Source organism: Orycteropus afer, unplaced genomic scaffold (genome assembly GCF_000298275.1).
Source record: "Orycteropus afer afer isolate SDZICR_OR568_19922 unplaced genomic scaffold, OryAfe1.0 scaffold00195, whole genome shotgun sequence".
In the NCBI taxonomy this organism is placed as follows: Eukaryota; Metazoa; Chordata; class Mammalia; order Tubulidentata; family Orycteropodidae; genus Orycteropus; species Orycteropus afer.
Window position 1 is genome coordinate 3962684 of NW_006921782.1, and position 16841 is coordinate 3979524.

At 36.6% G+C, this 16841-nt stretch overlaps 1 protein-coding gene across 1 annotated transcript in view; it reads right to left on the bottom strand.

The window, feature by feature from the left end:
- Positions 1–16841, bottom strand: part of LOC103202917 (limbic system associated membrane protein) — a 993414-nt gene that overhangs the window by 800147 nt on the left and 176426 nt on the right. The gene's annotated exons all lie outside the window — the stretch shown is intronic.

Sequence of the window (16841 nt, forward strand, 5' to 3'; positions counted from 1 at the left end):
AGGCAATTGGAAATATCATAGCTTCTGTCAGGCACACCTTAGTCCTCAAGGAGACATCCTTGCTCCTCAGCACTTGAAACAGTTCCTTCGCGGTTGACCTTCTGGGTACCATTGGGGAAGTATTTAAAGAGATCTATTCAAAAGCTTATTTCATATATATAACCAAATGATAATTCATATCTTTCTACCTCCCGCAGCCAGGGTACTCCTGATGTTTTATCAGAGCTTCCTGTGCCCACCATGGCTTAACACAAACACTAAGGGATTTGAAGTATTGGCAGGAGTCTCAATTATGAAACAGACATCCTCTTTCAGACTAAACTTGAGAAGATGCATTAATCTACAGCTTCCTTGGGAAAAATAGTCCTTGAATCGTGCACAAAAGTACTTGGCAGAGCTCCCATTGTTACAGAGCAGTCTTCCAGGCAAGAGCTCTGGGCTCTTCATTTCTCCTCTGGTTTCCTTCACATCCCCACAAATTTCTTGGGATCAAAGGCCACCAGTTAGCATCTTTCTCTAAATGAATTATGTAGCAAGGAGTGTAGTTTTAACTACAAAAAGAAAGAAAAAAAAAGGGAAGGGGGTTTAATAAATCCCAGAAAAAGTTATAGTTGCCACCTTCTGACACATATTCTTTCTGGGAAAACCCCATCCATGTAATTGGGACTTCTCACAAAAGATGCAGAGCAGAAGGTCTTTTTCTCCTTTGACCTATATGGCAGTAAATTAATCTAACTTTATCTTTGATAATCTTTCTTACTTTTTTTATTTATTTCATTACTATAGTGTACATGGAATGTACACTTCATAATTAAACACAAGTAGGAAATAATATAATACTCACAAAGCTCCTAATCTCACTAAGATTAGTCAGTGCATCAAGTCAACTCATCTTTAATCCTGAGTCTCGCTACACAAAGGCAGTATATAAGTATGAAAAGAAGAGGATGTCAACCATAACTCCTGAAAGGGTAATTATAGGGCACAAAACGAGTGTATGTGGTAGAAATAAATTGTGAACAGGGATTAAAAAAGAAAGAAAACGTTTTTCACAATTGTATTGCCTACCTCAAAGGGTAAGTGGGGAAAAAAAATTCAACTAAGAAACAGGAAATCAGGTTTCTAATCTCAGCCTAGTCATTATATTACTGTAAGATCTTAGGCAAATAAGCCAGTCTTCTAGAACCTCAGTTCCTCATTTGTATAATAGGGGCCATGGTATTCACCCAGTTAATTTCCCAATGTTGTTCTAAGAAATTAATAGGACAAGGTAAATGTTTGAATTTATAATTGGTAAAGTTCTTCACAAATGTAAGCTATTGTTCATAGATATTTTACTTAACTTCCTGACCTTTGAACCACAGAATAAAATGTAATACCATAAAATAACCTCACAAATGATATTGTTCCCCACTTTCATTTTTCCAGGGAAGATAACTGAAGCTAACAGATTAAATGGCATGCTCACATATTCTCTCTGTTGCACTGAAAGTGTTCGTTCACAATATAGTGAATCTGAGGGCCAGTAAGGGTGAAGCTCACAAAAATATAAATGTACAGTAATCCAGAGGCTATCACATTAACCTTTTTTAAGTCGGTGTAGTATGGAAGGGTTACCTCTTGAACCCTTCTGCGTCAACCTTAACAAAAAGAAGCAGAAACTATTTCTTTCTTCATTTATTTTCTTTCTTTGGCATGAATGATACCAGCCCATAGGACTTCATTTGTAATACCCTTGCCCTCTTATAGCCTTCACTGTTTATTTCTAAAGAGTCATAATTTAACATCTTCTTGCTTTTCTGTCTTAGGTTGGCATACCCCCTCCTATGTGCATTGTTACTGACTTTACCACCAAAGTGATTCCTCCTTCAAAGGACTCAATACTCAGTACTATTTCTAGATTGTAATGACATCAGGGAATCTTCTGAGGAATGTAGCTAATATACATATGTGGACATTCTTTCTTTTTATATTTTAATAGATGTCATCAGTACTCCTGAAAACTATCCCTAAATCTGAACACTTCAAAGCTTTTCAAACTATAAAGGGCTATACAAATATAAAGTAATAATGCTTTAATTGCTATTTTCAATAAAATAAGTTTTTTAAAAATTATTTTTAATGTAGGAAGCAAGCTAGTGTCACAGACAGGGATGTAAATGTCCTTAATCTACCAGAAAGAGGTTAACAACTTTCATCTATGGTGTATGAAGCAAAAAATGGAGGTTTAAATCTTACTATAATTATTTTATGCAGATGTGACCAATAAGAGAACTGAGAATAGATTTACAATCATATTGGGTTGGGAAAGTTAGGGAATGGTTTGAGTGTGCAAAATTGTTATCTAATAAAGCTTGAAATCAAGGACAACATCTAAAATTGACAAATCCATTAATATCACTATAAGTGAGCTAACGAGCATAAGAATGAAAACAAACTATTCAAAGTAGAAATAGGATCCTTGGGAAAAGTTGAGGAAGGCAGGAGGTTGTACTATACTTTAACATATTCAGCTACATGCAAGCATTATTTTGAGCACATACAAACATGCACACTCAATAAGACATACTTTGTCTCCTTCCAGATGATCTGCAACATATAGCCAATGCTATGCACAAAGAATGTCCTCTGTAAATGTTAGCTTGTTACTTAGTTGGTTAGTTAGTTTCCTAGCTGAGTGTTTAAATGAAAGATTAGTTGCATATATGATTGGATGGATAATAATAATAATTATAACAATCGTGGATCTATAACTCCTACAGACTTACCTTCTAAAGGAGTCCTATGATAGGCTGCTGTTGTACAACCACTAGACATGGAGCACTAGCTACAATTAGTTCATATAGTTGCATTATTCATGTAAAGACTATCAACTGTTAATGATTGAATTTCACAGAATAGGCTAGAAGGAAAAAAAAATTGGAACTGTATGTCTATGTAATTTTTGAGTCCTCATTTTGCTATAATTATTTTAAATGTTGATTCTTGACTCTTACTACAGTCTACAAAGATATTTAAATATTCAATAATTCAGAGGAAAGGAACACAACAAATAATCACTTTCATTTCACAAAAGTCATTTCATATGAAATGGATAAAAGCAAGCGAAAATCAATCTGAAGTTAAAAAAAAAAATCCTTTAACAGATCCTTATAATAAAGAATAAGGATTTCTTTTCTTTTTTTTTTTTTTGGTTACCATAGTGGTAGTGATTTTTAAATGTTATTCATATAGATTTCAGCATTATAGTAATCAGTGTTTCCTATTGTGCTTCAAGGTAGTAAAAGTAACACACAATGTTACAAGCTTAGATTGCCATTTAAATTTAAATATTAAGAAATGTTATGAATCAAAGGTCAATTTGTATGTTCTGTGGATAACATCTTATGTGAGGTATTACAGGGGCAGCCATTTCACCATTAAAATCAAATAACAAAGGTAACCTGTACTTAACTTAGAACCCTACAGTGATTGGGCATGGGCGGTAGTGAAGGAATATAACAGAGGATGTGAAGAATTCAATTCATAGTCAATAGAACACACAGTATTTATATTGACTATAGGCCAGATCAGAGGCACACTCTTCTTGCAATCTTTTCACACTCTTCTTGCAATCTTTTCCCAAAACTAAAGTAAAACTCATTGGCAAGAGAGCAGGTCATGAGAAACTAATAGGAAAGGTTTTATCATTTGACCTTGGGGAATAAAGACCCTTTAGTGGAATACAAAAGATGGATAGAATAGAAGATAAGAATGATAAAGGATGATAAAAAAAGAACATGAAAACCATACTTTATATTTGTGGGAAAAAGAAAAAGTGGCCAGAATTGATGTCACATTTGTCCTACTCTCAGGAATTCATCTGGTCGACCCTAAAGAAATTGTTAACTCTGAATAAAGTAATGCTGAGGGGAGTCTCCTTCCCCTGGTTTCTGTCTTCCACCTAAAAATTCTTCCAGTACAGTAATACTTGGCTTTCTGACCCTATGAGATTGAGTTATTTGAATACCAGATGATATGCATGGATCCAAAGTTTCTTGACTAGATGGAGCTATTCCATTTAAGAATTGCAAACTATGAAGATTTTTCATTTGTGCTTTTTCCATCTTGAACAGTGTGAAAGTGTAATTCCAAACAAGCAAGTGTAACTATTCTGTAAAGCCAAACTTCCTATTATGTGATTGTCTCAAGGTATAGACAACAGGGATAAGGGGAAGTTAGATGGGGGCATAGGTGACAAAAGGTGTTCACACATTCTTTTTGTCACAGATCTATAGTCTTATTTTCCAATTAGCATTACCAGTAATAAAGAAATCACCATTCCATCATATCAGAGTAGATACCTGTCTTTTGTACCATATTTCTTAATTGAATCAGAGCTCAGGAGGACAATAAACAGGTATTATAAATTGACACTTTCCCTCAGTCTAGAAAGGGAGATCCTATGAGTATTTTACTATGTAAATAGATGGCTCAATGAGACACCATATGAGTAAATATAAAATATTCCCACCGTTTCAGAACTCAGATTAACAAGACAACAGGAGTATTATTTGCATCTTGAGAATGGCACATTGGGAAACTTAAATACTTGCTTCCCTGAGTTTGGATAGGACTTTAAGATTCAGTTTAGAATAAACCACAGAGCTTACAAGGCACACATCTATGTGTGCTAGATGAATTCAACCATTCGGGCCAGATGATGAGTGGGTCTGATCATAGCAGCCAAATCAGTTATGGACAAACTAAATCAATTGCTAAAGAGCTGGAAATCAACAGCAGTTATCTACTCCCTACTAAATTTTGAAACATGAATGTAAGAAAGACTTTTCTCTTACATATATTAGACAAGAAAAAACTGCTACATCTTGGGTATTATTTACATACTAAAGTCTTTACTTTACTGTAGAAATATCTTACAACAACCACTACTAAAAAGGATTTTATAAGAACAGCGCAGAACTACATTGTTTGACTAAAGTAGTGTTTATTTTGCTGCTATTTGTGCAAGAAAGTTAGCTATAGTTCTTCAGGTTTTAGGTGCATACCAGAATAAAGATTGCTTTTTACGAAATCTATAAATATGTAGTAAGTTTCCATACTTCTGGCTACATTAGACCAAACATTGTAGAGGATTCAATAAAGTTAAAGACATGGCCCTTATGCCATGGAGACCCTTAGAATCGAGAATCATGAAAGGATCTGGAATGATAGTCCAAGTTCCTCATTTTACAGACAAGGCAGCAGTCCCAGAAAATTTAGGTGACAATCCCCAGATCACATAGCCAGTTGGGACAGAACTGAACTAAAACTCGCAAATCCTGGATGTCCATATATGGCTGTATATTTGTTGCCTCTGTTCACAGAAGTAAAAAAAAAAAAAAAAAGTATAGCAAAAAAATGTCAGAATGTTGAGCACCATGCATATATGATCCTTTCCAGTTACCTACGAAGCCCACAAACAATACAAAATATTATGAATGGATTTCTTGTGAACCTTAGTACAACACAAATGAAAAAGAAATGAAAACCATGGACAGAAGACACAAAAGCAAAGAAAACTGAATAAATGATGCATTTGAATTGTTGGCAAAGAATGTTGAATATACCATTAGACACCAGGATAACAGACACATCTGTCTTGGAAGAAATACAGTCAGAATGTTTCTTAGAAGTAAGGATGGTGAGACTTTCTCTCATGTATTTTGGACATATTATCAGGAAGGACCAGTCCCTGGAGAAGGGCATCATGCTTGGCAAAGAAGAGGGTCAGTGAAAAAGAGGAAGACCCTCAAAAAGATGGACCAACACAGTGAATGCAACAACACACTCAAGCATAGCAATGATTGTGAAGATGGTGCAGGATTGGGCAGTGTTTCATTCTGTTGAACACAGGGTTGCTATGAGTCACAACTGACTCAAATGAATCTAACAACAACATCAGTTCACAAGAGTCAGTTAACAGTCTTCAAACAGGGATCACTAAAATCTTGGGAGGCCACTGAATTTCACCAGAATTGGTTATGACTGGAAAGGTCAAAGAAATTTGTCCTTGGTAACAAAGGGTGGTGAGATACACCCCTAGGTGACATCAGATACAATATTCTGTCTGCTAAAGAAAATACTGAATTATAATTAAAAAATATAAAATTATTTGATACAAGAAGCCACTTTAATATTACTCTGGAGACAAAAATTAGCAGTTTTCTTGTACAGGTGATGATACACAATATTGTATAGTTTATTGATTTACAAAAAAAATCTAAATTTTGAGTTTAGGGCTGATCATTTAACAGTCTGGAGTTAAATTCCTTCACCTTAATATTTTTAGCTATCTCCTAAGAAATAACTTTCTGGATAGATTGAGAGTAAATGACACTGGGTGATTTTAAGACACACTAAGAAAATTGAAGAAAATCAACTGACTTCTCTGTACATTGCTTTCTTTATATATAACAAGAATAAAATAGTTGAAAATCATCATTTTCAGAAGTACTCATCCTTTGAGCTCATTGGAGGATGGAAAACACAGTATATAACCTTGTTCATGCTTTCTAATTTTATCTTCATTATTCTTCTTCAGTGATACTTCTACCACCACTCTTCTAGAATCCACAACTCTGGAGTCATAATATGTTTCTTCCTTATTGGCTTTATCTCCTTTATCTTCTTTATGGGTAGCATCTTTGGCAGCCAAACAATCTTCTAACACAAATAATCTTCTGTGACACAATCATTCAATGTATGTTCTATTTCTCTTTATCATCCATCTAAGTATCTAGCTTTAAATCCATTCAGCTATCCACTGTGCTTTTTTGTTGCAGACGCTGATACCCAAAATATAATACAACAATTGACTTACTATTTCTTGGAAGCTAAAGAAACCTTCTGTCTGAATTTTCTTTTCTGGTTCCAACACAATTCCCTGCAGAGACATGGACAGAAGGGAGAGACTCTCTTTTGGTTTCTCTCTCTAATTTTCTGCCCAAAATCATGTCCAGTTTTAGCAAATAAATAATGGACTTAAAACCAGCAGCTTTATATCTGCTGGCTCCAACACGTTGGAATGTTTGAGAGATGTACGCATTCAGAAGCAAAAAAAAAAAAAAAATCTGATTTGGGAGGCTTTTTTCAGATTTCTGGAGTTCACCAGAGAAGAGACTAAGGAAGGGGAGAACATACAGGTACAAAGAATCCTGGGTTGTTGTTGTTGTTATGTGCCATTGAGTTGGACCTGACTCATAGCGAGCCCTCCTTGAGTTTCTGAGGAAGTATCACTACGGAAGGAAGTCGATTGCCTCATCTTCCTTCTGAGGAGTGGCTGGTGGGTTTGAACCGCCAGCCCTCTGGTTAGCAGTCAAGTGCCTCAGGCAGTACACTACAATAGCTCAATAGAATATATACTTAAGTGCTCTTTTCTCAGTCTATGAAGATGAAGTCATTAACTTACGGCTTTGTGGAAATAATAGCTCTAAAAAATTATCTTATCTGTCAATTAAAGTAGGTTATCTTTGTTTTGTGAACTGATTTCATGGCACAATTTCACTTTCTTTTCTTCTTTAAAATAGAGTTGGAAATTATTTTTAAGTTTGGCTTAATTAAGCATGTATGTTTGTTTGAACCTGCAAAAGCCTGTCTGGAGATACTGGTCTATTTCTTGGTATATTTAGAGTTCCCCTTCCTATGACAGGTTCAGTACAAGGAACAGAAACAGATACAATCTATCTTTGTAGAAGTTTTCAGAATTGAGTACTGCCTACCTTTACATCTATACCTGCCAACCACTTATGGGTTTTTGACAACAGGCAGATAGGGAGTGAGGAATGGGGAGAGAATGAAATTAGAACACTTTTTATTAAAGTTTTAGCCAGCAAGAGTAACAAGGAAATGCAGCCTATGCAAATGGCTCAGAGCACAGTCTTGCTAAATAACAGACTGCAGGTTGTCTTTTGTCTTGACCATCCAAGTATTCTTCCCTTTCAATATCCCTAGAAATGACTACTCATATGATCTTGAACTTGGGAGTTGGGAGAAGTAGAAACACAATGACTGAATTCTTCCAAAATAGTAACTATGGTGGAAGAAGGATTTCTACTGACATGCTCAAAGGTCACTGATGTATAATATGTGACAGGTAGAACCTACAGGAGACAGCATGTCATATACTGAAAATTGGACTGAGAGTGAGTAAATTCTCAGCAAATATTATGAAAATACTGTCGAAGGACTCTGTAGGACCACACAGGGCATTAGTCATTTTTTTAATATCCATTGATTGAAAAAGTACATAGTGGCCAAAAGTTTCCATTAATTAGAAATGTTTCAAATGAATTTGAAATTTACTTACCAAACCAACATGTGCAAGCAGTGGAAGAAATGGCTACACTTATATGAGCTAGGAGTTCTGGTGGCATAGTGCCTAAGGCATTTGACTGGTAATCAGAAGACTGGCAGTTCAAACCCACCAGGCACTCCTCAGAAGGAAGACTGGGCAATCTACCTCCGTAGTGATACTGCCTCGGAAACCCAAGCAGGGGTTGCTGTAAGTCGGGACCAACTTGACAGCAGTGAGTTGTTTTTGTTCTTTCTTTATATATGAGTTGGGATTGTTTTTTATTCCATCTATAGATTTGGCTTGGTGTGTATATATAGTTTTAAGACTTGGTTTTTCCTGGCTCTGCAGGCACCTGGACCATTGGACCAGGTCAGAGTTGGGCCCAGCTATGGCCTGCTTTACATGAGGCATGCAGATTTATAAGGCTATCTACAGCTCAGAAAAGAAACAAATGATCTGTGTAGAAGTCTGGTCCTGCTCTGGGAAGGGCCAGAGAGCCAAAGCCCTCTAGCATATTCCAGGAAACCAAAAGCCAGTGGCAAAGCCAAGAGCTGGCTACAACTACAGCCACAAGTCAAGAAAGCACTGAACCTGACAGCTCAGGAAAATGACCTATTTCTTGTCGACTCAGACAAAAAGACTTTACTTAGGCCTAGGGAAAGTGTCTCTAATAAGGCCATCCGTTAACTGAGTCCCCTGAGTCCCTCTCAACAATTCTTCATTCCCTCCCTTCCGACCACCCACCCTAAAGCCAGCCATTAATGCAGCAGGGACTAAGGAAAATGAAGCTGTTGGGCTCAGTAAATATTACTGAGCTCCAGGAGGAAACACAGTGTCATTATTTAGGTTCCTGTATCTAAGGCACATTTTGATCACATTCATTTAGCAGAGAGGTGAAAGAGGAAAGCTGGCTGGTTGGCTGTGCAGCAGCACTCAGTCATCCATCCCATGCCCAGGGAAAGCCATCAGAGAGAGCAAAAGAGAGCTAGGACACCATTCCCAAGGGTTTAGACCCAGAGCACATGGGACATAAGAAACCATCTAACTACAGTACACAATGATTCAGGGGTCTTTGAATTTATTTTCTGCTCTTTCATTAAGTTAATTTGTATGATGCATAGTCACTTACACTATTAGCAATATTCTTTTTTCTCTAAAATGGAGATGACACTCTTCATCTCATCACAGAAAGTAGCAATATTCATAAAAGACAAATATAGCATTTGAAAAAATACTCATTTTGGACAAATTACTTAATTCTTTCAGGTCATCTGTTTGCTTCTTAAAAATATTTTCTTTTAGTACCTGGTTACCAACCTAACATCTTAGAATATTACTTCATTTCAAAATGGTAAAAGTTAATATCTTGCATATACTTTTCACATATTTGGTGAATTAAAATAGCATCTTTAATATTTAAAAATAAAAAGGGAAAAATGAAATTTTGGTATTATGAATAACCAGGAACATTTAAGTTTATATATGTTTATTGAAGTGAAAATACAGGAATTGAAAATATGCAATAAACAAATGACACCTGTATGTCTGCAGCTTAAATATTTCCCCAGGCTTAAAGGGTAGAACATCAAATTACTTAACTATAACTAAAAATAGGAGAGTATGATAGCTAAACTCAGTGTTAATGAAAAAATAACTGAATTGAGAAGAAAGATGAATTCAATCAAATGTGGAAATGATCTAACAATATCATTAATATCACATGTAAGTGAAATTTTGCAGAATACAATACAAAAATGGTTATAGTAATATACTAACAGGGAAATTCCAGAAATTCAAGCTGGATTCAGAAGGGGATGTGGAATGAGGGCTTTCATTGCTGATGTTAGATGGCTCCTGGCAGAAAGCAAAGAATACTAGAAAGATGTTACCTGTGTTTTATTGACTGTGCAAAAGAATTCGATTGTGTGGATCATAACAAATGATGGATAACATTGTGAAGAATGAGAATTCCAGAAGACTTAATTGTGCTCATGAGAAACCTGTACATAGACCAAGAAGCTATTATTCAAACACAACAAGGGGATAGTGCATGGTTTAAAATCAGGAAAAGTGTGTGGGAGGGTTGCATTCACCTTTCACCACACTTATTCAATCTCTATGCTGAGCATATAATTCAAGAAGCCAGGCTATATGAAGAAGAGCACAGCTGCAAGATTGGAACAGATTCATTAATGGCCTGCAATATGCAGATTACACAATCTTGTTGCTGAAGTGAAGATGACTGATGAAGATCAAAGTATGGATTACACTTCAACATAAAGAAAACAAATATCCTCACAGCTGGACCAATAAGCAATATCATGATAAATGGAGAAAAGATTGACATTGTCAGAGATTTCATTTTAGTAGGATCCATAATCAACACCCATGGAAGCAGCTGTCAGGTAATCAGATGTCATATAGCACTGGGAGGCAAACCTCTTTAAAGTATTAAAGAGCAAAGATGTCACTTTTAAGAACAAGATGTGCCTGACCCAAGCCATGGTATTTTCAGTCACCTCATAGCATGTGAAAGCTGGGCAATGATGAAGAGTTGATGATGCCTTTGAATTGTGGTGTTGGTGAAGAATACTGAAAATACCACAGAGTGCCAGAAAAACTAAAAAATCTGTCCCAGAAGAAGTGCAGCTGGAATGTTCTTTGGAAGAAAGAATGGCCAGACTTCATCTCACCTACTTTGGTCATGTTATCAGAAGGGACCACTTCCCAGAGAAGGATATCATGCTTGGTAAAGTAAAAGGTCTGTAAAGAAGAAGCAGACCCTCAATGAGATAAATTGACACAGTGGATTCAATGATGGGTTCAAACATAGCAAGGATTGTGAGACTAGCACAGGACTGGGCAGTGTTTTGTTCTGTTGTACATAGGATCACTATGATTTGGGGCTGACTGCATGGTACCTAACAACAAAAGCAACAACATTTGAGGTACCAAAAACAAACAAAACAAAATAAAATATAATCAACAACCAAAACTTGAACAAACACTTCTAAAGTCTAACCCACTGCCATCAAGTCAGATCCAACTCATAGTGACCCGTCCTTGGGTTTCCAAGGAGGTATCACTACAGGAGTAGATTGCCCAACCTTCCTTCCAAGGAGTGGCTGAACCACCAGCCTTCTGGTTAGCAGTCAAATGCTTTAGGGACTACACCACCAGAAGGTTGGGCAATCTATTTCCGTAGTGATACTGCCTCGGAAACCCAAGGAGGGGTCACTATGAGTTGGATCCAACTTGACTGGAGTGTGTTGCATTGCATTTGCATTGTAGCCTAGAACAAACATAACTCAGTAAAGTAGAGTAAAGGAGATTATAGAAATAGTGTCAAAATAATTGGTCAGTAGTCTCTTATCCTAGAAAGAAGTGGATTGTTTGCTGATTGCCAACACTATACCTCTTCCCCAAAATTATTTCTTGAGAAAGCTGTCCACCCTGGAGTGAGTGGGAGATTTCCAATAATGGTCTGGGATATAGACATTTCAGTAGATAAATCACTGAAAAAATGCAATGTCCGTTCTTCATTTTTATAGTAAAGTTTTCCACACAATCCATTAAATTAAGCCTTTATAAGATGAATTAGAAATATAGAATATATGTGTAAAATCAGAAATTATAAAGACAGACAACAAGATATTCCCTTGACAGATATTGTTACTGTTGAGACTACAGTAACCTGTGAAGAAGGAAGAAAATATACCAAAACGAAGACAGTGATAATTGCAACACAGTAACACAATTGAAATTTCCACTTGTTATGGTAATCACCAGTGGCATCCTAAATAATGTTTTCAGTTTGTTTATTGCTATACATTTTCAGAAAATGTTTTCCTATGACTTTGTATCCCTTGGTAAGTATGCACATTTGACCTGCTCCTTCTTCCATTACCTAGATCCCAGCGTTCATCTTTCTAAGCCCTTAAAATAAATTTTCCCATTAGTTACTTATAACAATAATCATCTCTATAAACTTCTCTCCCCACAACCCAATTAATGTAAAGACTACCTCTACTCTGCTAACTTTCTCAAAGAGGCAGGATGGAACATCAATATTTCGCAGTGATTAACACATATGAAGTACTTCATAAATTTCTGTCAACTGTTGGATAAATCTCTCTCAGTAAAAATATAAATAGTATTTGATTTATAAGTCTGAATGCCTATCATATTTTAGCATGTTTTTGCTTTAGTAAAACATAGCAGTAATCAAATTTATGCATCTATTTTCTTTTTTTAATTCTTCTATGATGCCTTTTTGTGCTCAGGACATAGTAGGAGATCAATGACTAGTTGTGGAATAAGAAGAATGTTTGAATAGATGAAGGATAGCACTCCAGGAAGAGAACTGACATTTTAGTAGCATTTATTCCCCAATGTTCCCATTATGACATGTAAGGGAGAACGACTAGTCTACAAGCTGACCACATTTGTACTTCTCAATTATGAAATAAATGTACTATTTTTCTAGATTAGAGAATCAAGGAATCTAAAGTACTTGTGACTTAAGATATGCCAGCCTTCTGGTTAGCAGTTAAATGCCTTAGGCACTATGCCACCTTGGTTTAGTTGTTAGTCGGGATCATTGAATGTAATAAAGTGTGTATATACTGAGTTTACTTTTGTTTCTCATGAACTCTGAGGTTAATGTGTGCCCATGAACACTGAAAAAATATGCCCATGAAATGATGACAGAGGCTTTTTAAACCTCATGCAAATGTCTGGCTTCATTTTGAAAGAGGGTAAATAATTACTGAAATGTCAAGTTTTCTCTGACTTGAATTAAGCAAACTATAGAAGGCATTCCTCCTCTAGAAGATATTTGAGAAAATAAAGATTTTGAGAAAAGTGCCATATGTCATTAAAGTTTCTAAAAGAAATGAACTATGTGCAGCATTTAGCTTACTTCAATTTAGAAACGTTAAAGGAGCAAATTCAAAATGGACTCTCATCAGTAATCACCATGCTATTTCCCTCTAGCATCGTAGTGCTTGAGAAACTAGGTACAGCAGTTTGAATTAGGGATTCTGGTACTCTGAATAGCTCATTGAGTCAGAGTGCACCAAACTCAGAGGAGTAGAATTAGAAAGAAGAAAGGGACAGGGAAAAAATAACAAGATCAGAAGATCTATCTTGCAGAGTGCCAACAGGCAGCCAAGCAAGGCCATTGGAGACTTCCCTGGGGGAGCGCTGACCTGCAGGTGAGAACAGCCATCTGAGACCTTCCTGGGTTAAGGAAAAAGACACACCACACCAGCATACCAGTGACCACACCAACATATCAGTCATCATCCCAAGGATCTACGTTCAGCACCTGATTTTATCAGTAACTTGGGTCAGCTAGGTGAAAACAGGCATGTCCAGCACCACTGAAACCCAAGCAGAGAGTCCATCAGTGTTGCAGGAGGGCGGGCCCAGGGAGGTGCCCCTGCAGCAGGTCACTGAATAGTCTTGGGCCAGCTTAGTGGCACTGAGAGACCTGCACTTGACTTTATCAGTAATACTGAGACTAAAGATTACTAGCAGGTACTCTCCCAACTCTGGTGTTGCTAAAACCAAGTGGATCTTTGGCACCACAGGTGGAAGGACCCACACAGGAACTCCTGAGGCAGATCACAGTCTGGGCAGATTGAGCTGGCACAGCGGGCAGGCAGGGCCAGAGAGAGAAACCCCCACAGCAGAGACAGGAGGTTGTCTTGGGTTGGCTTTTTGGCACTGAGGAGCCTCAGGAGTGGAGTTTTTGTGTGTGTTGAGCCTGGCAGAAAGTGGCGACCCCCTAACAACTACAATCTTTGCTGAAATTGAGCTGCAGGCCTGTGAATAACAGTACAACATCATTGGTAGTAGCCCACTGAAAGCCCTAGAAACCCCACTAGCAACAACGAACTTTTCTTCTTCCATTCCCACCTTCTCCACCAATAACTTCACTCATCCAATAGAAAAAACCACATTCTGCCACCATAAAACCTCCCGGTTCGAATTCTAAATGCTCTTTAGGACCAAGAGAAACCCATATCCACATTCCATACTGTGATTCCACCATCACAAAGAAAACTGCAGAGCAGCCCAGCATACCTGAATTAATAACTAAAAAACAAACAAACAAACAAATACACTAGGTTCACATTTTCAAAATATTAAACCATAAAACCAAGACAAAACAAATCACTACATAACCAACAGTTAAAGACAACCTAAAAATGTCTAGGAAACAACAGACATCCTCAAATCAAACAAAAAAACAGGACAAGGCATTAGAAGCAAAACCACAAACAAAGTCCTCATAAAACATGGAGGAAGAAGAGGCAATAGAATTTTCTGAGAAGGAATTTAGAAGATATCTTTATAGAGCTTTACAAGAGCCTAAGGAAACACCAAACAGAAAGAAGGCGAACACAGACAGTTCCCTGGAAGAACTCAGGAACAAATCATTCAAGAACAAAATAATAAGAGTAATGCACAATCAGAACTCATACAATGACAGCAGTTAGAAATCCAGGAGATAAATACCAAAATTACAGAATTACACAAAACAGTAGAAGCACAAAACAGTAGGTTAGAACTGGCTAAAGAACCCATATCCCAACTAGAGGATAAATGCCTGGACACCAGCCTGTATGGAGAAAAATCAGAACAAATATTTAAGAGAAATGAGAGAACCTAAGAATTATATGGGATGACATGAGAAGAAACCACCGAAATCTCACTGGAATTCTAGAACAAGAAGAGGTAAAAAAAAAAAATCACTGGGAAAATTGTAGAAAACCTGCTAACAGAAAACTTCCCCCATATCATGAAAGAAAAAAAGATATTTGTCCAAGAAGCTCATAGAACCCCACACAAGATAGATCCCAAGAGAAAAACACCGAGGCATATTATAATCAAACTCTCCAAAACCAAAGACAAAGAAAAAATTTTGAGAGCTGCCCAGGATGAAAGAAATATTACTTATAATAATCAAACAGTTAGGCTGAGCTCTGATTACTCAGCAGAAAGCATGCAGGGAAGAAGACAATGGGACTGCATATATAAAACACTGAAGGAAAGGAACTTCCAATCAAGAGTCATATATCCAGCCAAATTATCCATCAAATATGAGGGCGAAATCAAGGCATTCTTGGACAAACAGAAGTTAAGGGATTTTGTAAAAACCAGACCAACCCTACAAGAAATGCTTAAAGAAGTCCTTCCAATAGAGAACCCAAAACAGAGATCAACAAAATCAGGATACATAGCATCAACACTAAAACCAAATCAGAAATAGACTCAAAATATGACCATAAAATATTGTACTCTAAAAACCAAGGAAGTCAATCAGCACACAACAACATCAACTAACCTATCAGAGGGAATAAAACTTCTAGGTACAAACTTCCAAATGGAGAGGAAAACAGGACAATATCTTCACAGTACACACTGTTCTAAAAATGTAGAGACAAGAATATACTTCATGGTAACCACAGAGAAAAGTAACAATCACTCTAGGCAAATCCAGAAGGAAGGAAAACATATGGGTTTAATAAGCACAAAACCAACTATAAATAAGAAAAGGGAGAAAGCATTAGCCAACAAACCAAGCTCAGCACAGAAAAGTATATGGCCCAAAGAAACACCAACAACACAAAAACAAACAAACAAACAAAAAAACCACAATAGAATGACAGCAATCAATTCATACCTATGACTAATTACACTCAATATGAATGCACTAAATGCACCTATCAAGAGAAAGGGGGTGGCAGACTGGATAAGAAAGAAGAGCCACTGATATGCTGCCTACAAGAGACCCACCTTAGACACAAAGATAAAAACAAATTAAGAGTTAAGGGATGGAAAAAAAATATACCAAGCCAATGGTGACCAAAAAAGAGTAGGAGTGGCAATACTAATTTCTGACAAAATAGACATTAAGGTGAAAAACATCATAAGAGATAAAGAAGGACATTATATGATGTTGAATGGGTCAATTGACAAAGAAGACATTACAATAATAAATATGTATGTACCCAATAAAAGTGTTATGAAATACGTGAAGAAAATATTAACTGAATTAAAAGGGATAATAGACAACTCTACAACAGTAGTAGAAGACTTTAACACACCACTTTCAAAAAGGGACAGGTCAACTAGAAAAAACTCAACAAAGATACAGAAGAACTCAAGAATACAATCAAACAACTCTACCTCATAGACATATACAGAGCATTTCACCCAACAAAAGCACAATTCACATTCCTCTCCAGCACACATGGATCCCTCTCCAGAATAAACCATATGTTAAGACAGAAAACAAGTCTCAATAAATTCAAAATCATTGAAATACTACAAAGCATCTTCTCACGCCATGATGCTATAAAATTAGGAATTAATAATAGGAAGAGCAAGGAAAAAGCATCAAACATATGGAAGCTGAAAACTCACTGCTCAAAAACTACTGAGTAATAGAACAGATAAAAACTGAAATAAAAAAATTCCTAGAAACAAATGAGAA